Source organism: Camelus ferus, chromosome 30 (genome assembly GCF_009834535.1).
Source record: "Camelus ferus isolate YT-003-E chromosome 30, BCGSAC_Cfer_1.0, whole genome shotgun sequence".
NCBI lineage: Eukaryota > Metazoa > Chordata > Mammalia > Artiodactyla > Camelidae > Camelus > Camelus ferus.
The window spans coordinates 12,699,714-12,716,928 of record NC_045725.1 but is presented as its reverse complement, the minus strand read 5'-3'; the positions used below and the strand labels follow the sequence as shown (position 1 = coordinate 12,716,928).

Here is a 17,215-nt window from a genome sequence, read left to right as displayed (position 1 = left end):
CCAACGTGGGTAGGAAGCAGGTGCGCCATTTTCACTTTCTTCTCTGTCAACCGCGTAGATGCAGCAGATCTGGTGTAAAACCCAACGGCCCTGGAAGATGGTGAACCCACAAGGTAGGGGCCCTGGGCTCTGAATCACCACCTTGACAAATCTCATTTGGGCCTTATACGATCTATCTATTGGTGTTAAAGCACCAAGACTGGAGTGCTAGCTGTTAACCAGCTATTGTGCTACAGGTCCCAGTGAGAAGAGGTCCACCAGAACCTTGGACCTGATCCTTGTCCCTGGCCATCTTGGAAACCATGGAAACCACTGACTTCCTTCCCTGTGGATACCTGATGACCCATCCTAAGCTGCTTTCTTTGTGCTCCATGTAGGTGGAGGGCAGCTGGTCTGCTTATCAATCAACCAATGAATCTATGTTTGGCCAAACAGTAGTGTTCATCAGTAAGGGACCTTAAGATAAAATTCACATTGCTGGAGAAGCTATTCCAGCCCTGAACCAGCGGTATCCCAACTCAGGCCCTCCTGGTGGCGTGAGGCAGAAAAACCAACCCATTCTCTCCCCTTTTTCACATTTGCAAACTATGTTCAGCCATGTCAGATTGGTTCATCTACTTTTGACATATAAACAGAATCTGTCCCTTTGGAATTTTCTAAGAAGATGGCTGCCACATGATCATGCTGGCTTGTATCTGGAAGCTGCCAGAATTAGGCAGTTAAGACACTGGCTCAAGGAGAAGTTTTCCCAGAGTCTAGCTCTCTCAGCTCAGTCTTAGTTCCCATTGTGACCTCAGAGGGAAAAAAGTAATTTTGGTTTTTCCATGTTAGCATTATTGGTGGTAACAGTTGCTTTGGAAGACACAGATGTAGCAACAAGTTCTAGAACGTACTCACAATTTCCCTGGTCACGGTGAGATCAATGGGTTCTACACAGAGCCTTGTGAACTTCTATTTAGTTGACTTCAAGTAGTAACAAGAAACAGTCCTGTAAAGATAGACACGGAAGGTCAGAAACAAGAAGTTCAAAGAATTTCAGTTGCTTTGCTTTTTAATTTAATAACATTTACTCCTTTTAAAATTGTAAGCAATACATGTTCATTTTAGATAAAAGATAAAATACATGTTAGGAGACAAGACATGAAATTCATCTGTGGTGCCACCATCCAGGTATAACCACTATCAACCCATGGAGTCCCTGTAGGTTGTTTTGTGACTATTTATGTGCATGTGGATATATATTTCTCTATTAGTTTACAAAATGGGGATCGTTCTGCAATGCTGTTTTGTTATCTGCTTTTCATTCACTGACTAAGATATTAAGAACATCTTTTGCCAATAAATAAACCTCAGCTCTGTGGTAGACAGCTCATAAGATGGTTCACAATGATCCGTGCCGCCTACATCCTCACCGTTGTGTAATCCACCCCCCGGGAGTGTGGGCTGGACCTCTGACTTACTTCTAACCATAGAACATGGCAAGACTGATGGGATGTCAGCTCTAAGCCTGAGTTACACAAAGAATCCTGCTTACCCTCTCCTGCTCTCTGGCTTATTTACCATGAGGAAACCACCTGCTCTGTTATGAACAGCCCTGCAGAAAGGTGGGAAGTGGAATGAAGGCAAGGACCTGAGGGCAACCTTCAACCAACAGTCCTGGAGGAACTGGTTCCTGCCAACACCCACTGGAGTGAGCTTGAAAGTGGATCCTCTGTGTGTTAACCCTTGAGATCATTCAAACATCATGATCACAGCCTTAGGTGCGCAGACTGGGGACCCAGTTCTCTGTGCTCAAGGGTCCTGATCCACAGAAACTGTAAGATAATATATGTTCACTGTTTTGAGCTGCTAAGTGTTGGAGTAATGGAGCCATAGATAACTAATACAAACCACATACTTTTTAATGGTTTAGTATTCCAGTGTAAGGTTTAGTCAATCTTTTATTGCAGTACATTTGGTTGTTTTATTTTTATTTTGCTATTATAAATGAGGCTGTAATAAATGTCCTTGGAGCTAAATCTTGGTAATCACCCTTCATTCTTCCCTGGGGGTAAGTTCCTTGGAGTAGAATAGCTGGATTTCAAAGGATTTGTAACTTTTAAGGCTTTTAAGCTGCAATTCCCAATTGCTATCCGATAGGATTGTACCCATTTATATCCCTGCTGGCTGTAGTTTGGAGTGACTGCTGGCCCACACTAAAGTGTTTACCTTTCTGAAGCGTATTTTTGGTTAATTTCAACCACTCTGTCTTAAGCTGCAAGTCTCCATGCACACTAGTTAAAAACAAAACCAAAATCAAACACAAAGACCCAAGAATGAAGACTAAGGTTGTATCTTTAAAACAACTAGATAATTTGATGCTAAATTGTTTTACTCAAAGTCCTGTTTTTTGAAGTCAGACAAATTCAACCACCATCACATAGGTATTCTTCTCTTCAATGAGCATTGAACTTCTGAAAATGGGATAACCCTCATCTTCCCCAAGAACTTAGAGAATGAAAACTGCGATATAGGTTGAAGGCAATGTAACCATGGGCTATTTTAAAAATCTTAGTTTGTTTACAGTCACACAACGGATTGTTAATAAACTCAACTTTTTAAATTACCATGCCTAATGGACTGAATTCAAAAGCAAATTTTGGGGGGAAGCACTGTGCACGCATAGATACCACTACCATTTCCACATTGCAACTTCACTGTTGGGGAAGAATGAGTATTTTAATGAAGGCTATATATTTTCACAGGCTCTGAACTCTGCCATTGGTTTCAGCTAAGGGTGCAATTTCATGCATCTAAATAAGTAAATAAATGAGGAAGAAAATCCATGTTAATTGCGGTAATTTGCAGTACTTTCAAATTCTTAATTAAGAAATAAAATAGGATTCATTACCCATGCCCACTGTAGATGGCATGCATATATCACCATTATGACCAGACACAAGACCTGAAGTTATTGGCATAAATGAAATAACAGAGGGAAACTGCTGGTGCCTTAGTGGCTGACATGTGCAAGCACAAATAGGAGGAGAGAACACTGCACACAATGCCTGTCCTCCACACATGCCCTTCTTTCTGATCCTGGGATTGCATTATCCCAAAGCATCTCCCTTGAACCTGGAGTCCTGTCTCTCCCTCCTAACTTTGGGATAGGTTCTTCCCACAAACTCACACAAAACTTCTCTGAGCCTGTCTGGCAGCCCTGCTAGTGTCAGTTTTACCCAATCATCTGCCGCAGGTTGTTTGTCCACTTGGACTTCATGTCCCTGCCTGTCTCATTCTCCAAAGGTGGAAAAAAGAGAAGAACTTTCCTTAGAAGTGGAGGTATCCTGACTCATGCCATCTTTTGATAATTAAACATTAAATTAAACTAGGGAGAGCATATAACTTATCACACAGAAATCATTTTTGCCTGGGACAAATGCTTAGTTGGACAAGACACCAGATACATTATTAGATGCTGGAGAATCAGGGGGAACAAGACAGGAATTTACAGCCTTACAGGGACTTCTATTTTTAAGACGACAGTGTTTAGACAACCCTGCCCATGTCTTTCCGAATTCAATCCAAAACAACAAGAAAAATAAGAATAGAAATGCAAATTTCACCTTTGTTGGGGAAGGGCTGCCAAATGAAATAAAGGTCTAACCAGGGACAGGTAGATGTTGAAAAGTGTCTGCCACCAAAGACCTTAAGTGAGGCTGGAAGAGTGCAGAATTCATCAAGAGGGGCAGAACCAACATCACCTTTTGAGGAACAGCTGGTCCGCTAGTCTACAGTGAGCAGGCTATCTATGAGAGCCTGGGCCCTGTTTGGCTCCACTGAGAAGCAGGGGAGGTGGTATAGACAAGAACATACTTAGGCATGGCATCCCTGCAGGAAGCAGTTTGCTGGGGAGGCACACTGGAGAAGAGAGTTTCAGTATTAGTCAGTCTTGCAACTGCCCATCTCTTCTTTCTTCTGGAAAGAAGGCTAAATCAATGTGTACACATATGCATACACACAACCCTGTGTATCCTAAGGCTCATCCCTGTAAGTGGGAGAGACTCTCTGCTGGATGGTATCATAGCCTAGTCCCTGCCCTATAAACTTTCTGTAAAACAGCTGGTTAAGAAAGAGCTCATCTCAGTCAAATGTGAGTCAGAATAAGAAAGAACTCATCAGAAGAACTCCACAAAAACATTGCAAGAAAAGAAGGTAATGATTAGAGAAAAAAAAAAAAACACATACAAAATTGTGTTGCCAGGGAGCTAAAGGAAACTGTGCCAAAGGAGCATAAGCAAACAAACAACAAATTTTTCAAAAACCTTAATGAAAAAGGTATAAAGTACCTTATATAAACTAAAAGCTCAAGGAAGAAATGTCAAGACAACTGGGAGACAAAAAATGAGCTAGCAGAGTTCAGGAAAGGAGTGGAAGTGAAACATAAAGTCATCTCAAATATCAGGGAGCCACCAGACGTAACAAAAAGGTAAACCAACACTGCTCAAAATGCAAACGTCAGCTTAAGAACATGATTGGTAAAGTGAGCAAAACAAAATGGAAATTAATAGATAAAAAGTATTCGAAAAGGAACCTGATGGCTATGAAGATGGAAGAGACACTACACCTATTCACTTGCATGAAGAGGCCACGCAGCACTTGATGAAAAGTATTGGAAAAAAAAAAGGATAGAAAATATATTTGGAGAAACAGAATAACAAAACATTTTCCAGAAATAAAATATTTCAATCTATACACAAAGCAAAATCAGACCAAACTGAACCAAACAAAACCCAAAACATAAACCATCTTGGGAAAAGTTGACATAAAAATCATAACCTGAAAGGAAAAGAAAGACCCTTTTACCATCCAAACAAAAAGCAAAATCAAACAAAATAAAACAAAACCAAAGCCAGAAACAAAATTTATTTTCTAAGGAGGAAAAATTAGATTGGGTTCAGAGTTTTTCACAACAACATGTCATGGTAGAAGATGGTGGAACCACACAATAACCTCGTTAACAATTAAATTAAAAAAAAGAGAAAATTACCAATTTTGTTTATCTTAAAAAAAACAGTTCTTGGGTTCATTGATCTTTCTAATTTTTATCTCTATTTTATTTCCTCTCTGATCCTTATTATTTCCTTCCTTCTGCTGACTTTGGGCTTTGTTTGTTCTTCTTTTAAATTTCTTTAGGTAATAGGTGAAATTGTTTAATTAAGATTTTTCTTGTTCTTGAGGAAGGCCTGTATCACTGTAAACATCCCTCTTAGAACTGCTGTTGCTGCATCCTGTGGATTTTGGTGTGTTGTGGTTCCATTTTCACTTGTACAGAGGTATTTCCTGATTTCCTCTTCCATTTCTTCATTAACCTATTGGTATTTTTAGTAGCATGTTGTTTAGTTTCCATGTGTATGTTCTTTTCCCATTTTTATGATTTCTAGTTTTATGCCATTGTGATCAGAAAAAAAATGCTTGATATAATTTCTAGTCTCTTAAATTTGTTGAGACTTGATTTGTGGCCTAGTATGCAGTCTATTCTGGAGGATGTTCCATGTACACTTGAAGAGAATGTGTATTCTGTTGTTTTTGAATATAATGTCATAGATATCTATCAAGTCCAACTGCTCTTTTGTGTCATTTGACACATGCTGTTGCCTTATTGAATTTCTGTCTGATGATCTGTTCATTGATGTAAGTGAAGTGTTCATGTTTCCTACTATTATTGTATCATTGTCAATTTCTCCCTTTATGTCTGTTAGTATTTGCTTTATATATTTAGGGTCTCCTGTATTGGGTACATATATGTTTACAAGTTAACAGTCTGTACACACTGATACCTTACTGTAACTAACCTAGTTCTTTAAGATTGAGGAAACTGAGCTGTCTTTACTCCATATCATCCCTCATCCTTCATATGCAATTAGATACTAAGTCCTGCCATCTCTTCCATTCTTGTATTCCATTCTCTCTGCAACTCCCAAACATCACCTTCTGCACTCCTGAGCTCCTGATTTCTGAGTATTTTGCCACCAGCCTCAGTCCCCCTACAGATTCAGCATTCTGCGCCTACACCCATCTTCTTCAGCACCACTTGGTCAAGCCAGCTCCTTTGCTCCAAGGTCTCCGATTGACCCCCTTTCTTTTACAATCAGTTCCTTCAACTGATGTCAAGGTTCTCTGCAACTTGATATGATGCCCTTTCCAAGACAACTGTCCATCACTCCCATCCTATACACTTTCATCAACACCGACAATCCTGCCAACCACGCCATGCACACATGCTATCACTAATGGCTTTGCTGACCTGGACCTTAATTATCTTCCTTACCTCCTCTCCCCTTCCTCTGCCTACCTATCAAAATCCTGCTTCAAGAGTAACTGCAGGGGCACCCCTCCCTGGTCCACCAGCCCATGATCTCTATTCCAAGCTCTTTTGACATTTTTTGCCAACAACCCCAGCTCGGCCTTTTTCATAACTTGTGCTGTGAATTGCATTTATTTGGACATGTTGATCTCATTTGATGGACAGTGAGCCTCAGGAATGATCTATTGTGCTTCTTCTATGTTATCCTTGACATCTCACAAGGGACTGAGAATGTAGTAGGTGCTCAGCAATCTTATATGCCTTTTTAAAAATATAGAATCCATTGCTTCTGTCTGTCATTTAGCTGGATGCCAGCTCACCTGGGTCCTAAGCCTTAAACAGTCTCCTTCACTGCCTCCTCCCTTCCAGGATTATAGTGACCCAATTTCTTACTGTCATTTTCTAATTATTCACCTAGCCTAATTAACTACAATAGAGTTGTTTAAAATTTCAAAAACTGGTTCCCTATCTGTCATCTCAGTGGACCCTCCCATGATGCTGTGTTGTACGCACAGTGGAGATTGTCAGCTCATTTTGCAAATGGGGACATAAAGTCAGTGCGTCACTGGTGCAAGCGAGGCCAGACCCCCAGTTTCTGCTTCCAGTCCAATATTCTTTATATCAGAGAAAGCTGTGTCTCCACCCCAAGTTTCTAGAATTTCTCTCTGGAATTATGAATATGTATTTTTAAAACATTGATTTTTGCTAAAATGTCTCTTTATTTTGCTATTTCTCCTTCCTTGTGAAGATATTGCCCTCTCCCCTGTTGGTAAGCCTTCTTTTTCTTTCCTGAAGGATGGCCCCACTCCATCCCCTTTGGTTTTTTTGCCCCTGAGTTTCCACTTAGCCCTGCCACCCTCTGGAGAATCATTCTGGCTTAATGCCTCCTGCATCCTTTCAAATTGTTCTTGTTCCTCAGCTTGGGATTTCCTGCAGGGCTGGCCTTCTCAGCTAATGAAGAGTCTCCAGCTGAAGGCACTGTTCCTGACCAACTTTCCCAATCCTGCTGGGACGTGGGGGTGGCGGCTGGGGGAGAGGAAGTACCAGTCCTGCCTTGATGCTCCGGGATTGCAGGCAGGAGGCTCTGTTCATGCAGCTCCGGTGAGCCCTGGAAATTGCTGATACTTGGTTTTGTTCTGAATGACCCCACTCCACTCCCCCAAACCCCCACACTTTAAATTTAAAATCATCCACTTTATCTTCTTCCAAGAGGGTTCATTCACAGTGTGTTTTTCCTTTTTCTAAACTGTTCAATAGTATCACTTTATAATGTGTAGGGGTGGTAATCCTTATACCCCAGATTGAGTAGGAGTGACCTTTTATTATGCATTTTGGAGAAATGCTGGGGTCATCCCTCAGCATAATCGCTCATTAAATAAAGTGGGTTTTAAGTCATCACAATCCTAGTAGCAAATATCTATTATTTTTGTTCCTATTTCCATCTTGTTAAAGGAATTCATAAGGGGGAACAGGTAACCCAGACTGGCTGCATCATAGAACCTCATCTCATTGGCTATCAGCTTGGTCCAAAAGGTGGCCATGGGACCCAAGCTAGACCAGGCAGAGCCCTTCCCTAGGAATTTCAAAGTGGAGCTGGATGGAGGAAGCCAACTATCCCGTCTGGCTATGGAATTGTCAGGTTATGAAGCTGTAGGGGCTGGTACCAAATCCTCAGCAACAGCCAATTTGAGGAAATCAAATAACCTCTACAGAGAAATGTAAATGGAGATAGAGGGATGGGTGGCATTAAAATCCCCAATTCTAGTTATTTATGAAGCCAGCTCCCACCCCTGGTTTTTCTGGGGTTGGCTACATGAGCCTGTAACTCACCTTTTACTACTAAAGCCAGTTTAATTTGTTAATTGCAACCAAAAGCATCCTGCTAATATAACCCCTTCTGCCTGTGCCTTCTCTCATCCCAGGTCCCAGATGCCCTTGGACTGTGCCTTGGCTGCCCGAGACCAGGTACCCTTACACAGAAGCACTGGGGTCTCCTACGGGGCTGATTCCTGCCTGCTTGGGAAGTCCTGCCCACACGGACACTGTCCCATCGGCAGAAGAGGCATAAAATGCACGTGTCCCTGCAAGAAGGGGGGCTGCACAGGCCGCGGGACCTGCTCACTGATGTGCCCATCTGTCGACACGGGGCCAGGCACGCAGTGGGTGCGCGATGAGTATTTGCGGAATGAGAGGATCAGTGAACGTGGCCATTCATTCATTCCCAGGGTCATTCAGAGGGCTGGGGCGCCTCTCTGTCTTCACGGAATCGTCCGTCACTGCATCTGCATTTAACCCCCTCCTCAGTCCACCTCACCCTACCTGTCCAGCTTCTTCTCTCATGCTCCCCTGCTTGTTCAAAGAGCCTCTTGGTGTGAAGTAAGAGATAAGTTAACTCAACTGTGGCCTTTTCCTGCAGCCTCTGTGCCTTTGCCTGGCAATTCCATCCATCTGGAAAGCACTTTCTCTCTGTACTTCACAGTCTCGTGTTTTGAACTCACGCCTCAAGACCTGGCTCAGATGGAACTCAGGCCATGGCCAGGCCCCATCACTCCCATTCAGCAAGAATGCCATGCCCCAGGGGGACCTTCACTGAGTTCTTTCAGCCTTTGCCCCTCCACAACTCACATTAAGAAGAGCTACTGATGATCACGCCATCTTTCCCCCAGCAGACGCTGCACTCCTAGGGTACAGCTCTCCTGTCTCTCTTTGTCTTTGCCCATCATCTCTTCCTCCTGCCCCTCTCTTCATCCCCACCCACCACCGTGCTTTCCCACCAACCAGGTTCCCACACAGCCTCAGGCAAAGCAGATGTCTAGGAAATATTTCACCCAGGAGCAAATCTGTGCACCTCGGTGCAAAATAAGCTCTGGCCTCACTGGGACAAGCACGTGGAATCAGGCTGCTGGGCTCATCTGCAAGGTGGGGTTAAAAAAGTGACAGACTTTATTTCGGTATGGCTGATAAAATGCACAGCTGGAGCCAAGTTCTTAGCTCAATGCTTGGCCCAAAATTAGGTGCTCAATAAATGCTGGTTGTTACTGATAAGTCTTAGGTACCTGGAAAGCCAGCAGGATGCTTTTCATTTCCCATACAGTCCAGGTCTCTTGATATTTACAACCTGACAATGATCCCCACTTCCTGCCTAACAGTGTGGCTCCCCCTTCATCTCCCCCACCCCTCCTTCAGGGGTCCCCCCTCTATGGCCACAGCCAAGCCAACTTCTCCCCTGTTGGAGTTCACCCCTTGCCATGGCTCCCTTCCCTCCTGGGCCAGAGGAGGCAGGGAGGGAAGGGCAGTTGAGCCCCACCAGGGACTCCCCGCCATTCACTGCCCTGCCTGGGCCTGGGAGAGATGGTGCAGAACTGGAATGTGAAGCCGCCCTGATGTTCATCAAACGTCCTTTTTTTGCTACCCAGCTGTCAACAATGAGGTCCCATGAGGAAACGGAGCAGGACTGTGTGCTTTCTCCCATTTTCCCCTCTGCACATTTAGGCAGTTGGCTCTGGAGGTTATCTGGCTGAACTCCAAGCAGCTCCCGAGGCTAACAATGGGGTGATGCTCTCAGACAGAGCGCGCGCTCCCTTCCTTTCCTTTTGTTTCTGTGGCTCTCTCTGTCTCTGGCTCGCCTCCATCTGCCTTATTCTCTGTGTTTGCTTTCTCTCTCTTCAGCTCAGATCTCTGTGATTCCCAGCTCTGGCTTTTCTGTCATGTCTCTAGCTCTCCTGTCATTGTCTGTCTCTGCCCATCTCCCTCATTCTGACTCTCTCCTCTCCCCGCCCCCGCACGTGCGTCTCAGCTTCCCGGCTCTCCTCCCCGCCATGATGCTGCGGCCGTGAGACGGGGACCATCTATCTGTCAGAGACAGGCTCCGCCAGCCTCGACCACCTCTCTCCCGCTGCTGGCAATTATCTGGAGGTTGGCACAGGGCCCGGAAGCTGCCGCGCGCGCACCGCCCCGCGGCTCAGGGCCTGCTCCTCCACGCCAGCCCCCTTGGAGGACTGCTTGGTGCCGTGCCCAGGATGTGACAACCTGCAAAGGTCACACGCACACTGGAGAAGATGGACTGCCGTACGAGTGGAATTGACATTGGGCAGATTTGTTAATGTCCCCCTAGACTTTCCAGCATTTCAACGTGGTGAGGAACGAGCAGCAAAAAATAGAAATTGTAAACTGTAGGCAGTGCTTCCATCCCCTCTACACCTTAAACATAGCACAATCCAATTTTTAATTTTTTTGTTTCTTTTTTTAAAGGGTAGCATTTGAATATACCTTATTTGCAATATTATAGCCGATTCATTCCCATGACTTCACTCAAAGTTGACAGGGTGCCTGGTACCACCCGGCTGGGAGGCAACCGTACAGTTACAGGGGGACGTGCAGTTCTGTAAACACAGCTGTGACCTGCCACTCTGTCTCACTCTCAGGAGTCAATGAGATTTCGGAGCTGATGGGGACTTGTGAGGCTATTAATGCCAACCCCCTCAACTTGGAGCTGGGAAATCGGTGGCCCAGAGAGACTGAGAAGTGACCCAAAGTCAGCCACCTCGTTGGTAGCAAAGGCCAGACAAGGACTCAGGTTTTCCAACTCCTGCTAAGGTCCCACGTCACTCTGCACCCTGTGGGGAAGCATGGCAGTTATCACCCTTTAACAAGGCGACTCAGCTTCCAGAAGGACAAATGATTCTGCCCAGGTCGTTTATTAGGTGTTCGAGTTCTGCTGCCTTCTGATAGCTCATTTATTTAAAAATATGTTCTCCCACCCAGTCAGCTAACCTGGGGGAGCATACTGGTAATCAGAGATACTGGGAAAAGGCAGGTCAGGGCTAATCACGTTGGGCTGATTTGAGTCTTTTCAGTTGGTTCTGAGCATAGATACTGTTTTCATCAAATTTAAAGCAAAACCCGTTCAGAAAGAGCTTACTCTGTTCCACCAGCCTCGCGCCGAAGGCTGGCGTGTGTCATGGGCCCTTGCCTGGCAGGCTCGGCTGTACCCACTGTGTCCCAGTGCTACATCCCCGGTGCTCCTACTCAGAGACCTTGGTGCCCAGGGGCGCGTGGCTCACTCGCCCCCAGCCTCAGTCTCACAGTGGGGATTTACCTACATGCGCGGTGCGGCCTCACTCAGCATGCGGAAAAGCCCAGAGGAAATGGAAGTGTGCAAAAAAGATGACTGGAGGGTAACGGAAGACCCTATGAACCTGGCTGTGACCTGGCTCACTGCTAGGGCAAGCATAAAGAGGCAGGTTGAACGGCCTTCGTTGCTCCCCTGTGAACCTTAGTTAATGATAAAAGCATCATTTATTGAGCATCTATGATGCATGAAGCACTACGTTAGAGGCTTTGCATGAATTTTCTCCCTTAATCCTCACTGCCACCCCCACCGGGTCGGGACCCTCATTGTCACCTGTTTCCCTGAGGCTTAGGGAGGCCAGCCTCCCCCAGCTGCTGGGCTGAGGCCAGGCTGTCCCCCTCTAGCCCAGGCCGGCCCGGTTCCTCGGCACTCTCCCCGGCTGCTTCTGAGCGAGCTCAGTTTACAGGGAACCCAGGTGAGGGGCTTCTTCCAGTGACTTCGTGATCCATGGCTCACGGGAAAGGAGGGGACAGCAGTGGTAGCAGGTGGGGCTGTTTACCTGGGGCAGAGGGGCCTGAACCTGACTGTGAACTTCCTGGGCTCCCACGGGCATTCTGTATCACAGCACATTATCAAAATGGACCCTTATCAAGTATAATCGCCCTGATGGGAACAGAAAGTTAATGCGTGTTCAGCGTGTTTTCTTTTAAAGGGGGAGGAGTAACCGCAAGGATGTCGACCATCATAGCAGAGATCGTACACGGAGCACTTGGCAGCTGACACGCCGTTTGCGCTCTGCCTCATCTGTACGTCACAAAAACCTGTGAATTCGCCATTATCCCATTTTGCAGGTGAGGAAATGCAAGTCCAAAGATAAAACCCAACCAAGACCCCCACAAAAGCTCTGCAGATTGATTCACATTTTAAGTGGAGGACGGAGATTCAAATGTCAAGCCGACGGCTTCCGAAGCTTTTCCACCACGCTGCCCTCAAGGCAGGACACACTACCGTGTGGAAAGCTTTCCGGCTAAATAATGAAAACTTCAGCATGGTCCCAGTCCTTAAAGGGGTACATTTCAATTACCTGGAATGGTCACTGACGCAGAGCCACCACCCGGCTAGACTCTTCCTCTGCTCCGTTCCAAATCGTATATCTCAGACCCCTCAGGCTCCAGTGGACAATATATACCTCCTGCCTGGCAGCTTCATGAGGGGGTCCTAAAACTGGGGAGGGGGGATTTACGGGCCCTGCTAGGTAGCCTTCTAGGCCCTCGCCTGCTCTGAATGCGGGATGCTGGCCAAAGACTCAGAGCAAACGAGGGCTGGTTCCCGGCAGTCACCTGGCTCTAAAGGTCTCTGCCTTTGGTACTGAGGTTTTATTTTCCCTTTCGATGCCGTTATGGGGACAATTGAAGAGAAAATTCCCTACAGCTCAACAGACTCCAGATTTATGGACTAGTAAGGAAATATTTGCCCTGTGTTTGAAACTACTGAAGAGGGAAAAAGAAATCTTATTCTCTATGAATTTATGAAAACAGAAACCTGGATTTGCTTTGCCTGGGGTTTGGCAGTCCTTTAATGAGAACTTGACGTTTTCGGGGGATGTGGGAGGGCCAAATATCTCGCAGGTAAGACTGATGCCCAGGAAAATGGAAGTTTGGGGTTTTTTTTTTTTTTTGCATTTTCTCCTCCCCGCTCTGTGTCTGGCCTGCTCTGTGTTCCCTTTTTAATTCCCACCTGCAATGATGCCCGTGTCCCATGTCACCTCAGACTTCCCCGGGGGGGAAGACAACCTAGCATTCATTCATAGCAATTATGAAAAATTCATGGGTCACGATGCCTTTTGGATTTTTGTCTTAAAAATACTAAAGATGCTCCCTCACCCAGGGATTATCTAATTCTCAAGTGATGTAATTTTAGGCCCTTGGGAGAGAAATATATTCCAGTGGAATTTAAATTCTTTTCATTGCCCCTCATGTTCTGGCCCATAAGCGATGGGGGTTCTTCCCAAACATGAGGCTGGCTCTGACCCCAAACATGGATTTTGCTTCAGAGCTACCAAAATTATTTTAGACACTCTCAAATATTTGTGTGAGGCTTCCTAGCAGAGTTAAGGGATCGGTCCCAGGGCCAAAAATAAATCAGAGCAGGTTGTAAAAAAAAGAAAAAAAATTAGCCTGGTGCTAGCAGAGGATGGCTCAGAATGCAGAGGAGGGAGAATGAGAAATGCAATTCTTGTTAATCAGTTGCTCAGTTGCACCCAAGCCAGGCAGCTCCTGGAGATGACCCTGTCACTCAGACTCACCCTCAGTGTCCCTTAATGCGAGGGAGCATCTCTGAGAGGGACCACAGCAATGCTCTCCCCTGTGCAGGTTCCCCCAGTGCAACGAAAACTTCTGGCAAACTTCGATTTCCCTCTGCACGTCTGCTCAGCAACCAAGAGCCACTGGGACCAGCAGCTTGTCCGTGTCGGGAATGATAAGAAATAAAAGGACTTGGGAAAGGTGGAGCAGGAAACAGAAAATAGGGGTAAAGTGGCAGAAGAGAAGAGTGAGTTTTGGGGGAACAACGAAGATGAACTGGGGAAAGTAATGTTGGCCTCAGACGGCCTTTGGGAGGGAGGCGGGAGGTGGAATCTGGTGGGGAGGATTGGGCCTAGGGCGCTGGGTATTGGGAAAGGGTTTGAGAACTATCCATTTGGCTTCCAAATAAGTTAAATGAAAGAGAGCCAAAGCCTTTTCTCTCTCCAGGTTCCAAGTCACACAGTGAGACTCAGGAGACAAGAGCCAATAAAATCTTAAAGACACGCAAGGCCCAGACCCACACATTCCAAATACCTTTTAGGGTGAGTACTTTCTGCAACAAAGCAAAATGAATTTACAAGTATCTCATTAAAGCTGTGGGGAGGAGTGGGGGGTAATGAAAAATTTCCAGGGAAGGAGAGATGGTAAATGGAATTACTCGCACAGAACTCATTAGTACCCATTATTATTCATTTAAGAGGTGAAATGTTATTGATTTGGGTTTTTTATTTAGTGCATGGTCTCTCATTGGTTTGAATAAACTTTCTTCGGATTCTCTTAGCTTTTTTATAGCTCACACTTCCTAATTCTAGCTTCCTGTGAGCTGGGAGTTTCACAAAGGAAAGCTCTATTGAGGAGGACTTTTAGGAACAGTCAAGAGGTTAATCTTGAATTACAAGTTCTGGTCTGGCTGTACCCCAGGTGAAGTGGGAAACCCCGGGGTGCACAGTTGGACAGCACCCCAGGAGGAAGACTCCAGTAAGAGGGTCCGGCACGGAGGCGGTGGTGGGGAGAATGGGTGATGAGTCAGGGTGTGGTCTGTGGAACGCCATCAGCCGGGCTCCCAGCCTCTACCTTCTCCCCTTTTGCATGACTTTGTTGGCTGCCCGAAATGGTGCCACGTTGAACCATCAGAGATTTAAAGCAAAATTATTTCCTGCCAGTTGTAAATATGCTTGAGAAGGTACCAGATCGACCACATCTTCGTGAAAATGGCCTCTGAATCCCTCGGGACCCAATGGCTCTGTCTTAGAGAGCACTTTTGAGTATTAAAGGAAGTTGGAAGGGTCTAGAATATAGTGCACTGACCAAAGAGGAAGGGCTTGGGTGGGGGCACGTGGGGCCACTTGGTGCCTAGTGGGAAATGGCCGAGGGTGACAGAAGCAGATACAGTGAAGGGGAGGTAGGGCTGAATGCAGCATCCGTCTCCAGGTCTCTGCCGAGTTCCTCATGCTCCGTTGTCTTATCTCATGGTTGGGTCAAGATGGTCTTCACCACCATTTATAGTTTCTTTTATAGGAGAACCCTTCCCTCAAAGCCATGATCAAAGCCACCCACTGAAATGAGAGCAGTCACGGCATGAGAGCTTCTAGTGTCCAAATCTAGTCCCCAAATGTCAGAACCAGAAGGGGCTGTATTTTCCCAGATTCCTGAATATTTTCAGAGCCTCCTTGGGTGCCAGGCCCTGGGCCAAGCTTGGGAGTAGAAGGTTGCCAGTTGGCAGCCTGGCCCTCCATGTGCTTCCAGTGCATCCACTCACCTCCCTCTTTTCACAAGGAGGGACCAAGGCCGGCTGGGAGGTGACATGCTCAAGGGCACACAGATTGCTGGAGGCGATACACAGGGCATTGGTGCAGCGTTACAAGCACCGTCCCCCAGTGTGGCCAAGTGGGAAAGCTCTCTGCAGGGCGAACATAGTCTCTCGGAAGAAGGGAGGTGAGGACACTGTGAGGACAGAGAGCTGACCTTCCTCTTGAGCACTGGGAGGTCAGATACACCTAGGTCTTGTGAAGCTGCAGCCGGAGCTCAGAGATTAGCCAGTCCCCGTGGGACCTGGCTTCGGGGCTCTCTAGGTGGTCCTCTCAAAGTGTCCCCACCCAGAGATTCTCGTTAGCCTCAGAGAGGGCAGCCCTGGGGAGAGGAAGGCCAGGTTAGCTTCTCCTGTCTGGGGTGGAGCGCCTTTCACTGCCAGAGGGAGTTTGGATTCAACAGTCACTCTTCCAGCATCACTCACTCAGTGGATGTGCTGCGCTGACCAACTGAGGGTTCTCCACAGTCCAGCGTGAGCCACAAACCAGTGGCCACACATAGCTCTCCCACCTCAGGTCGTCCCCCACTGTATAGAGAGCACCCCAGGATAATTGTCCTGTTTCACATCATTTGTACCCCAAGGTACAGCTTTCTGTACAGCAGTGTATTGACTCGCACCAAACCTCTTGCAGGTTTTCTAACTTTACCAGGACTGTGAAAGGTCATGAGCCAGGGCCCCTCACACGTCATCCAGACTGTGGGTGACATGACCCTCCCCCTACTCTGCTGTCACAGCTCCACGCGCCCGTGAGGACCCTGGGACTCAGGGAATACCACGTGAGCAGTACCTTTCCTCCCCGGCAAGTTGAAAGTCTCTGTGGGTCCCAGCTTGCTCTTCTGCAGAAAGAGGAGGCTGGATTAGAAATAGTCTAAGCTTTCTTCCATTTCTAACTTAATTCGTGGAGGTGGAGATGGCTGATCGGTCAGCAGAGATGTGACTGAAATTCATATGCCCGGCTAGTTGATCATTTCAAGCACAACGTAGGGAAGAAAAGACTCTTTAGCTGGAGCAGAGTAGGGGGTGAAAAGACTGCGAGTGTGGGGCTCCCACAGCCCAAAGGGAAGGCTTCTCTCCCTGAGCGTACCCTCTGCATGGGGATTCCCTGCCCAGAAGCTGTGGGGCCACTCTGGGTTTTGCTGTAATGCCAATTTCCCTTCCCTAATGTTCCGGGAAGAACATTTTCATGGAACACAAATCACTGGTCTTTCATCCTGTGACAGCAAATGGAGACTAACGATAGGAGCTGGGACTTAAGAGATGCCTTTGCATTAGTGCCCGTTGCAAACTTGTTCCAGGAAGCCCCTTTGTGCTGCTCCGTTCCTGGCCTGGGGGCTGTTGGAAGGTCCATGTTAGGCAGCAGTACCTCCCCTGTCGGCATTTCTTTGACATCTCTCACCATGAAATCCCGGTTAGGCTCTTTCCAGCCTTGTCACATCCAGAGCCAACCCCCAAGATTGCACCTGCCCCTCAGCACCCTTCTCCATCCTGCTCTCCAGCGAGAGCTCGCTTGTCCATATCCTCAGCTTCCCTGCCACGTCTCAGACTTTTAATTCTTAATACTCACTTCCCCGTCTGAAAGCATCTGAACCCTGGAAATCGCTTCTCCTCCCACCCCTCGGAGGGAGCTACTCTCAGCGCTTCCATTTTACAGATGTGGAGACAGAGGCACAGTGAGGTAAAGTGAC

At 46.6% G+C, this 17,215-nt stretch overlaps 1 protein-coding gene across 7 annotated transcripts in view; it reads right to left on the bottom strand.

The window, feature by feature from the left end:
• Nucleotides 1-17,215, bottom strand: part of SLC14A2 (solute carrier family 14 member 2) — a 429,946-nt gene that overhangs the window by 188,212 nt on the left and 224,519 nt on the right. For 6 of the 7 annotated variants that reach the window (XM_032470692.1, XM_032470689.1, XM_032470690.1 and 3 more), the window contains one exon: nt 898-988. The gene's annotated coding sequence lies outside the window, so the exon portion shown is untranslated. Of the gene's footprint in view, nt 1-893; nt 989-17,215 lie in introns of all 7 variants that reach the window. The other variant, XM_032470687.1, reaches the window with a different exon arrangement.